At 41.4% G+C, this 10,911-nt stretch overlaps 1 long non-coding RNA gene across 1 annotated transcript; it reads right to left on the bottom strand.

The window, feature by feature from the left end:
- Positions 1-223: 223 nt before the first annotated feature.
- On the bottom strand, positions 224-9,560 carry LOC141981857 (uncharacterized). Its single transcript, XR_012637933.1, has 2 exons — positions 9,285-9,560; positions 224-369 (listed from the first exon to the last, which is right to left on the bottom strand). It is a non-coding gene; the product is annotated as an uncharacterized LOC141981857 (long non-coding RNA).
- Positions 9,561-10,911: the final 1,351 nt, after the last annotated feature.

The following is a 10,911-nucleotide window of genomic DNA, read 5'->3' as shown; positions in this document are numbered from 1 at the left end:
CACACTCCAACTCAGCTCTGCCCATCCTCCCAATACAGTGTAAAGTGCTGACAATCTCTCCCCCAGACAGAAAGAAATGACAATGGTGGGGAAATGGAGGCAAACATAGAGCCCTTGGGAAGGGAGGAGTGGGAGACACTGGCAAGGAGGGAAAGGGGAAATGGATTTTCACACCTGGTATTTTCTCCCCAAGAAGATACTGTAATCAAGTCAGCACTCAGTCTTCTTTTTTATGAGTTTAATCATTTTTAGCTTTAAGATTCACTATAAGGCATCTTCTCCAGCCCTCGAATAATTTTTATGGTGCTCTTCTGCATCCTCTCCCATTTCTCAACATCCATTTAAAAACAGTTTGATGCAGTTCTCATCCTAAACAAAACACCATATTCAAAACAATTGCAAATTATTTTTACATCCACTAAGATCTTAACAAAAATCAGTCTGATGCATCCAAGTGGCAACTTGTTACTTTGACTGACAGAGTACTTGTCTTAATAAATTTCATTTCCTAACTACAAATGTACAGAGTTCCTATCCTCTGTCACTCTGCCATGTCTGAATAAGAGGAGTGTAGAAATAGCAGCCTAAATCACTGCTTCACAAGAAGGATTTGTCAGACCCCCTGAGCAAGAAACAACAGCAATTCATATGCAGAGTACTTTCCCAGGAGCTGCCTGGAAGCTGCTCTGAAACATATTTTTGGGAGAAGCTTTGTTTTGCACTACAGCAAATTTGTGTACTTACACAGTGAGATTAATACCTCTACCGGATTAATATCATTGTGCAAATTAGCATTTTACCCTGCATTGCATATTCCTAGTGAGACCAAATTAGACTTCTCAATCAAGTCTGATACCAAGAAATAGTTTTAATAATCCTATTCTGTCAAGCAGCATTTTTAAGGATCTTCTGAATTGTAACATAATTGTAGAAAGAGATGAAATACATACAATAATGGCAAAAAGAAAAGGAGTACTTGTGGCACCTTAGAGACTAACCAATTTATTTGAGCATAAGCTTTCGTGAGTTACAGCTCACTTCATCGGATGTTGCATCCGATGAAGTGAGCTGTAGCTCACGAAAGCTTATGCTCAAATAAATTGGTTAGTCTCTAAGGTGCCACAAGTACTCCTTTTCTTTTTGCGAATACAGACTAACACGGCTGTTACTCTGAAACAATGGCAGTTACTGGATTTATGTTTAGGCAAGTGGTTTGCCCATTGTCATGTGAAGTGACTTTATTAGGATACAAAACTAGAACTCTAGTTTAAAATATTAACGAACACAGAACCCTATTTTAACCCTATCCCAAGAAGGCCTTCCACTTCAAGAGCAGAAGCAGCAAAACAAAATGGCTGCTTCCTGTGGTCGAGCATTAGCGGATGAAGAAGCTCACTTTTTTCCTCCTCTTCTCCACTACTCAGTATTTTCCCCCCATGAAGGTACTTATACACCATAAACAAGTCACCTGTCCATCTTCTTTCTGATAAGCTCAACAGATTAAGCTCTTAATGATGTGCTCATGCTATCCCATGTTGCTAAGGAGATGAGCTGCTCTGTTCTTTATTAGCTGAAGTTTACTAAAGCCTGGTTTAATGCCCAGGTATGTTGCATTGCGGTAGTCCATGTGGGAGATGTGAAGTCATGTATAACCAAGGCCTGTTCTTCATCCACCAGTGTCCTAGCCAACCAGAGATGGGTAGCAGCACCCACAAGCATGGGCAGTGGGTGAGGCCCGCCTTTGGAATTAGTTATACTCCTTTCCAAAATCCAACCATTGAGAGAAGATACCAAGTGCTATTTTGGAATACTTCGACAGCTAATAATTGTTTGTAGCGTGTTTGGTTGCAAAAAAGTTGCAGTTCTATTTTGATATCTTCCTTTGTTCTCTTCTAAAAAAAATTATTATAGTAAGTACCTTGCCAGCTATGACCTTAACTGTGATGGGGGCGTGATTTAGCCCAGTGTTTTTCAATGACTAGTCCATGGACCGGCACCAATCCCTCAGATCTCCCTCACACAGTTTAGGAAGGCAGTAAGCCAGTCCCTGGTGTCAAGAAGGTTGAGAAACACTGAGTTAGCCCATCTCAGTAGTTGCTTAGAGTCAAATGCTTATCTTTTCCAGTCCTGTTAGTCTAGCTACAAGATATTTGATAATCCATTATTGATGTAAAACCATTGAATGTAAATTAGATTTACAATGTAAAGCAAAACACACAAGCTAAATTTCTTGCTACACATTTATTTTTTGCAGGGACTTGAAATAGCAGCACTGAGTTGTTTGAAACATTTATCTCTTGCCATTGGCACTATCTGTTCAGACTCCGAGTAGAACATGTTCAAGCTTTTCAAGCATAAATACTATGTACTTTAGGAAGACTAATTTAGACTCTTTATAAAACTGACGGTTATATAACCATCAAGCTGCTTCATTAAATGTGGATTAACGTCAACAACATTCCTTTTGGAGAAGTTTGCAGGCTCCTTTCCAGGGAAAATCTTTCTGACAAGGTGGAAGGAAAATTTATGATTTTCATATTTCTATGAAGTACATTTCCATCTGAGTCATGTTTCGTTTGAACCTGTGTCTTCAGCACATGTTTAACAGGATACCTTGGGATAAGCTCATCCTGAATTACAGAGACATTTCTGAGGTTTTTTTTTTTTTAATGACTAGAATCCTCCTATCAAATATTCTGATGTGTGTACTGTGTTGGCCCTTGTCCCTGCAGTATCTGGGTATCATTCATATAATTTGAACTCTTCTGCTGGGTCAGCAGCAGTCACACATAAGAGATCCACAAGGTTACATGTGAGCCCTACGCGCATACACACTGAATCTTTTTCTAGAAGTCCTATCCTTTTTTTAAATTCTTCCCAGCCAACTGTAGGACTTTTCACTGACTAACCAATCATCTCCATAGTAAACCTGGAGCTACAGGGAAAGTAGGTCTTTTCCAGCCACCACCACTAAATATTAAGGACATTTAGCTGGAAATTATAAAAAGGCATGTAACAAAGAATATGATAGTACTCTGGAAGCATACTGACAGAAATCAGGTTTCAGAGTAGCAGCCGTGTTAGTCTGTATTCGCAAAAGAAAAGGAGTACTTGTGGCACCTTAGAGACTAACAAATTTATTTGAGCATAAGCTTTCGTGAGCTACAGCTCACTTCATCAAAAATATTTTCAGTGGAAAATACAGTGGGGAGATTTATATACATAGAGAACATGAAACAATGGGTGTTACCATACACACTGTAACAAGAGTGATCTTCCCCCTCCCCCTCCACCGTTCCTCAGACGTTCTTGTCAACTGCCGGAAATGGCCCACCTTGATTATCACTACAAAACGTTTTTCCCCCTCGGCTCTCCTGCTGGTAATAGCTCGCCTTAAGGGATCACTCTTGTTACAGTGTGTATGGTAACACCCATTGTTTCATGTTCTCTATGTATATAAATCTCCCCACTGTATTTTCCACTGAAAATATTTTTGATGAAGTGAGCTGTAGCTCACGAAAGCTTATGCTCAAATAAATTTGTTAGTCTCTAAGGTGCCACAAGTACTCCTCTTCTTTGACAGAAATCAGATAGTTCAAGGTTATGCTAACAAGGGGAATAAACATACTTCACAAATATTAGGCAGGTAGATTTGAAGATTTCCCCAAACCAAAAAGCTTCGTATCAGAAATGAGTAAGGGTTGCCAAATGACCCTATAATTAATTAGCCTCTTACAGTTTGTATGGCAACTTCCACCTTCTCTGTATGTGTGTGTACATATATTGTGACGGGGCAAGGCCAGATGGCTATAGAAAAGTAGTGGGAGATAGATATATTAGCTCCAGGCTAACAAATCCCTGGTACCAGGTTAAGTGAAATGGAAGCTGCTCCGGGTCAATTAAGACACCTGGGGCCAATTAAGAACTTTCCAGAAGGCAAGGAGAATGCTAGGTTGATTGGGACACCTGAAGCCAATCAGGGGCTGGCTGAAACTAGTTAAAAGCCTCCCTGTCAGTCAGGTGGGGGTGCACGTCAGGAGCTGTGGGAGGAAGCTGCACTGTTAGAGAGTCTGAGCAGTACACACCATATCAGGCACAAGGAAGGAGGCCCTGAGGTAAGGGGGAAGTGGAGCTTGAGGAGGTGAGGGCTGCTGTGGGGGAAGTAGCCAGGGAATTGTACATGTCAAGTTTCTAAAAGATCAGCTACCATAGCTAATACTATTAGGGTCCCTGGGCTGGAGCCCAGAGTAGAGGGTGGGCCCAGGCTTCCCCCCCCCCCACCTTTGCCACCTGAGTAATCACTGAGACTGGGAGACAACAGAGACTGTGCAAGGAAGGATAACTTCTTCTCACCTCTGTTGCTGTCTTATGATGAAAATGGCTCAGTAGACTGTGACCCTTGTCTCGACAGAAAGAAGGGTTACGTGGAGGGTCACAGTGAGCCTCTGAGGCTAGCGAAATCCGCCAGGAAACGTGGGACCCACGGAGACAAGGACAGAGCTTTGTCACAATATATATCTTCTTACTACATGTTCCATTCTATGCATCCGATGAAGTGGGCTGTAGCCCACGAAAATTTATGCTCTAATAAATTTGTTAGTCTCTAAGGTGCCACAGGTATTCCTGTTATATTTACTACATTATTCATAAAACCCAAGTACTTAAAAGCAAGAAAATGAATGTTATCCTTACCACGCCTGATTCAAAGCTCATTAAATCAATGGGAGGCTTTCCATTCACTTCAGTGGGCTTTGGTTCAGGCCTCCAGCTTGTGTTTTTAAACAAAGTTTGTTTTTAATTCCCAGGTTTTTATATATAATCATTCCTTTGAGTAAGTTTATTAAGATACTGTGGGTGAAATCCTCAGCTGGTGTAAATGAGCTCAATTAAAATCAATAGTTAGACAGATTTACTACAGCTGAGGATGTGATCCAGTATTTTTTTAAATTGTAGGTTTCAGAGAAGCAGATGTGTTAGTCTGTATCCGCAAAAAGAAAAGGAGGACTTGTGGCACCTTAGAGACTAACAAATTTATTTGAGCATAAGCTTTCATGAAGTGAGCTGTAGCTCACGAAAGCTTAAGCTCATATAAATTTGTTAGTCTCTAAGGTGCCACAAGTACTCCTTTTCTTTTTAAATTGTAAATATCTGGATAAAGGAGGTCAGCAGATTATTAAACTAAAGAAGTAAACGGAGATGACTAACATAATAATGGCTGAGAACCAACATCCACCCTCCCCTAGTAGCTGTGAAATTGTTTTGGAAAGCATCAGTAATTGAAAACGCAAGGTCTGCAAATCACACATCCCATAGATACGTCTGTAAAGGCTGTGGAATACGCTGAAAAGTGCATTGAGCACAAGTGATGCATCACCTCAGTCTTTTTACTTTAGTTGCTGGAAGAATTCATTGATTGGGAGGCGGCATTGAAGAATGAATCTGTCAGGGTTTTCATTTCTCCATCTGCTACAGTGAGACAATCCTATTCTAGATTTTGAGAAAAGGCAGTTTAGTAAATCTTTGATCCTTCTTGCCATTGAAAACAGTCTTTGGCACAGGTCTGTTGTAATGGCGGAACCCACAGGAATGCTGTCTTACAATGTTTGAAGTCATGCTAGCTGAGATGGATTTGTGGGCCAAGTTCAGGGAGACAGTAAAAGTTGCATGGCGAATTCAATTGATCGCAATGACATCACCACTAGATGGGTGGCATAAATGCAGATATGTCACATGAGAAAAGAGGATGATGGGTGGTTTACCTCTGACGACATAATGCCACCACGAAGCAATGAGCTGAGCTGTTCATAGGGCATGGAAAAGGGGAAGAGAGAGAAGTGAGATAGAAAGAGACAGAATTGGAGGAGAGGAGCTATGAAGCCTGAATTCTAACAATTCATAGATTTGTTTTTGTTAATTTCCATGGGTACAAGATAATACCATAATGGCATTAGAATTAAAAAGGTGAGTTTACTAGAATATTTCTGAATGTTGAACTTGCTCTTTGGCATAATTTTTTTTCATGAGTTGGAATGTTTATAGTTAAACTCCAGTAAAGCTCAAGCAGACACACCTAATTTGAACATTGATTCTGCCACTTCTGTGCAAGTTATATTTTACAGTAATCAGCTGCAGTGGTTTTTCTTTTTGGGATTAATCCTGTCTTCCTTAAGTGAAGGGAACAGTAAACTCTCTCAAACACAGAAATATCTATACACCTAGATCAAGGATGTCAAATTCAGGGGCCAGATCCAGCATGCTTGATGTATTTATCTGGCCTGCCATGCTGTTTTGCAGAATGGAAAAAAAAAAAGTTTCTAGACCTAATTTACTTGTTACATGAACCAGTGTAGCTTTAGACTGAAACAACAGCTCTAAGCAAGATGTAAAACTACCCCTCAGTTACCTTCAAAACTAATAATGAGCCTTCAAGGCCCCATTATCCTAAAACAATAGATGGGCAATTGTTTAAAAAATACACATGAAGTTGCATAGCTAATTTGTCAGTTATGAAATTTATAATAAACATGACACTGAAACTATAGAACCATGTGATTTCTATTACGCAAACGGACAAAAAATAAGGCATAAAATGCAGCGGTAGGTAGTTTTATTAGCTAAAAACGTGGCTACTACAGAAGGGCCCTTGTCTACTGAAATGGAGCGAGATCTGCTGTGGATTGAGGGTAATATAGCTATAATTTTGTAATCCCTGCTTACTGCCCATAATTAAAAATGTATTTCAGCATGCTCGACAAAACGAATTTGCCAGCCCTGAAATTCTAGGTCCTGCAGTGATAGTAGCTGTAGAAATCAATTGATATACAGACACAGCATAGAGAGCCTGACTGTCATTGGATTTAAAATGGGCCCCTTTACACTTTGTGGTGTAAAGGAGCCTTAATGTAAATGACAATTAGGCCCCATGTGTTTTCCATTATAGACAGTTCACTACATGACTTCTGTCGATAAGAGCTGCCATGTGAAGTGTGGGTGGCGTGGGCTGAAAAGAAAGAATGGATGAAAACTTCAGTGATGAACGGTACCTCTCTATACTAGGATCATGTTAAAGAGAAAAGAGCTGAGAGGTCAGGAGCACAGCCAACACTCAAAGAACAAAGTGGGAAATTAGTCTGTGTGGGAGGAAAGGAGAGGCCCACTAGGTTTCTCATCCGCAGACTTGCACATTAATCCCTACGTTCCCATATTTGATCCTTTCTTTTTCCCCATCTGTATCTGTAGCAAGATTCTTTACAAACACATCTCTTATTCAGAATATTATACTCAAGTAATATCCCAGTGACACATTCCTAGCATAAGCCAGGAAAATCAAAGTTATGGATGAGGCATTTCATCCTCAACCATTTGTGGGGGAAATGGGATATTGTTAAGAGGCACAATAGCCTTTCCCAGAGGCGTGTTAACTCTGATTTTGAAATTTGGTATCTGTATCACAACCTTAGCATTATTTATACTTAAGGCCTCTGTTTTTCAAGGTTTATTTATTTAATTTGTTGGGTTTATTTTTAGCAATTTTTGGAGTTATCTAGATAACAACAAATCAGGAGGGACCAATACTTTCTTTGTATATACTTTAATGAGTAATGTATATTTATATAAATTACTCATTAAAGATTACAGTAGTATACACTAAGGTGTAATGTTCTCCAGTGCACTTTAACACAGTGCTGTTTGAAATAGCACAATGGTAAAGCACACAGAGAACTTGATGAAGTGAGCTGTAGCTCACGAAAGCTTATGCTCAGATAAATTGGTTAGTCGCTAAGGTGCCACAAGTACTCCTTTTCTTTTTGCAAATACAGACTAACACGGCTGTTACTCTGAAACTAGAGAACTCGTAGTGCACATCAGCAGGGTCTACACGGACCAATTAATGCACAACACCCTAAATTTGCATTACCGCTCTTAGTACACAAGCCCACAAATAACAATTTCTGGCATTTATTGGATAAACACCAACTTCATTTTTGGGGGGTTTTTTTGTGTTGGGAGTATTTTATCATTTAAAACCTAAAATCAGAAGCCATATTGATACTACATGGTATCTTTTTCCGTAAGTTGCCTTATTTGAAAACACATCTGTACTGTTAGACCCACATTTCCCTCAGAGCCTGGAATGGGCAAAATCCATATCTGAAATGTTATTTAGGGTTTAAAAGATAGTGATACTTACATGATCAATTAGAATACTGGAAAAAAGCCACTACATCTAGTATCTGTATGAGTCACATTCAGGCTCTTTTGTCTGAGGGTGAAGTCATAGATTCAATACTTCCACGAGACTTGATAACATGTTAAGTCACCACCAACCTTGCTCGTCTTGCCAATAAATAAGGTTACCTCAGTATTTCCTATTACTCTCCTACTCTTACCCCAGGAAGTAAGAGAATATGATAAACACTGAGGTATATTTTTGTAATTATTTGACATACATGGTGAGATTTTTAAGGTGGAGTACCTGATAGTGTAAGTACAGTGGAATGCTATGAGGAACTGCAGGATTGCTAGATAAAGGCACTATTCTTCAGGTGACACATTTGGCTGAGATTCCTCCTGCCTGCCAGCTGGCTGGGAAGAAAATTCACGTGTCCGTATTGGAAAGTGGATAATCCCAACATCTTTACTAAATTATTCTCTCTCAATAAAGGTTTCAATGTCCAAAGTTGAGTGTAAACTGTCCTTGTGCACAATCCCTGACTCTAATGGGGATTCTGCCTGAGTAAGGATTGCTGGATCTGTCCCATAACGTTTTATCCATATTAGCCTAGATCAGCAGTTCTCAAACTTTAGCAACCCAAGGACCCCCATTTTGATTTAAAATTTTTCATGGATCCTCTAGCCCCCCGCTCAGCCTCAGGCCCTTCCCCACCTGTCCCATCTCTTCTCAAACCCTGCCCCTCCTCTTCCCTGCCTCTTTCCACCCCCTCCCCCAAGCATGCCCTTTCCCTGCTCCTCCCCCTCTCTCCCAGCGCCTCCTGCATGCCACTAAATAGCTGTTCCAGGTGTGCAGGAGGCACTGGGAGAGAGGGGGAGGAGTTGATCAGCGAGGCCAATGGACCCCCTGGAGTACCCTCACCCCAATTTGAGAAACGCTGGCCTAGATAGTTACTGCAATGCATGTATTTAACTCAATTCATTTCAAAGTACTCTGAAATGCTTCTGTGTGAAAGGTGATGTGTTAAACCAAACTCTAGTTAAACTCTATCATGCAAATATTTATTTAGGCAATTTCTCTCTGGAATCTTCACATTTTACTTCCTTCTTACCTCAAGGGCTGTCCATATTGCAGCAATGTTCCTTGTGTCATGGAGAGTAAGATGCACCTCTATCCTGAGCTAGTCCTTTGTTTGGCCTGGTTGGGGTTTGTCAGACATACAGCCCTGGTAGAGCTCCCTTTTGGCTGTTGTGTTCAGGGCCTACCTCACTGGCCTCATGTGCCCTTTAAACTGCTTTGAGATTAATCACTTCTCTCTCGGTATAGATTGTCTGTCTAGCACCCCTTTCTGAGATGCTGTGATCCCACAGCCTAGACTCTGAGACTAGAGCTGGTTTCCCTGAAGCTCCCCCATAGCTCTTAGACACACCCTCTCCCAGCACTCCAAGCATGTGGGTGCTCTGAGTTTACAGTTTAACTCTTTGTGGTCAGGTGACAGTGAAAGCAAACAGACGCACAGACTTTGCACAGGATTCTAAACACCACTACTCTACTTAGCATGAGAAACACACAGAAGTAGATAAAATAAGCACACCTGTATGCATTTCCCTGCCTTAGTTTCCTCACCCCACTGGATAGTTTGAGCTTAGGGCAGAGTCCTCTGTGGAGTCCATGTTCCACATCTTGCACACACAGTTTTTCTGATTCCGACCTTTGCAGTCAGTCTCCTCCTGCCCACGTCTCCTTTGTGTCTGTGTCTTTTCTGACCCACCTAGCCTCTGGCTTTTAAAGGCCAGCATCAATAGCTGGGTTTCCTTTTTTCTGATGCTAGGGATTTCCCACTTCCCCAGCCCCCTGCAGAGAACTTAGTCAAACTTGTTTCCCTAAGCTTCAGTCAACCCATTGTACCAAGGTGCTTGCACCTGAATAAGTGACCATTAAAGGTCTAAGGACCCACAATTCTGTCTGGGGTGGACAACCCTGACAGGCCATAGCTGACTCCACAGCCACACTGAGGTATTCAATGATCCAACAATTTCATAGTAAGAACTTCATAGCTTCAGCAAGGATTCACAAGTTGTACATAGGCAGATTCCCCAAACCATCCTGGGGTTGCTAATGCAACATTAGGCAAACCTCCCCACTCTCTGCAGCAGAACAGCCCATGCTAGTTTAGAATAAAAGGACAGAGCTAGAGACCTGAAAATTAGCCACCTGGTTTGCTCTAATTATAAATTTTTAAGCATAATATTTATCTGGTTACCTATTGAGTCTTAGCTGCATATTATATGCTTGTATTATATATATTATTTGCCTGGTAGAAACTATGGGTCAGATTTTCTAAGAACCATCAACTTGTGGGCATGTAAAATTAGAGGGTCAGCCACTTCATTGCTTATGTAGGCTGAGCTTGTAACAGCTGGACTCTTGCCCCACCCCTCCAATTTGGCCTGTCCCTCCCTCTGAACACCAGAGAACTGATTTTACAGGCTTTTGTATTCTGCTGATTTTGGTGAAATCAGAAAGGGCCTGACAGAGTTTGGGGGTGGGGGAGCAAGGGGCCTGGCCAGAGGCGGGGCAGTAAGAGGGCTGGCCGGAGGAGCTGGCCAGACCTGTGAGGTGAGCCCAGCTGAGGGACGGCTGGCCAGAGTGAGGCAAGGAGCCACTTGGGTGGGAGACAAGGGCACAGCAGGACAGGGGGCAGGACCAGCTCTAGGCACCAGCAAAGCAAGCACGTG

The sequence above is a fragment of the Natator depressus genome, chromosome 1 (assembly GCF_965152275.1).
Source record: "Natator depressus isolate rNatDep1 chromosome 1, rNatDep2.hap1, whole genome shotgun sequence".
Taxonomy (NCBI): Eukaryota; Metazoa; Chordata; order Testudines; family Cheloniidae; genus Natator; species Natator depressus.
The sequence above is the reverse complement of the archived record's forward strand: the minus strand, read 5'-3'. Positions and strand labels throughout refer to the sequence as shown.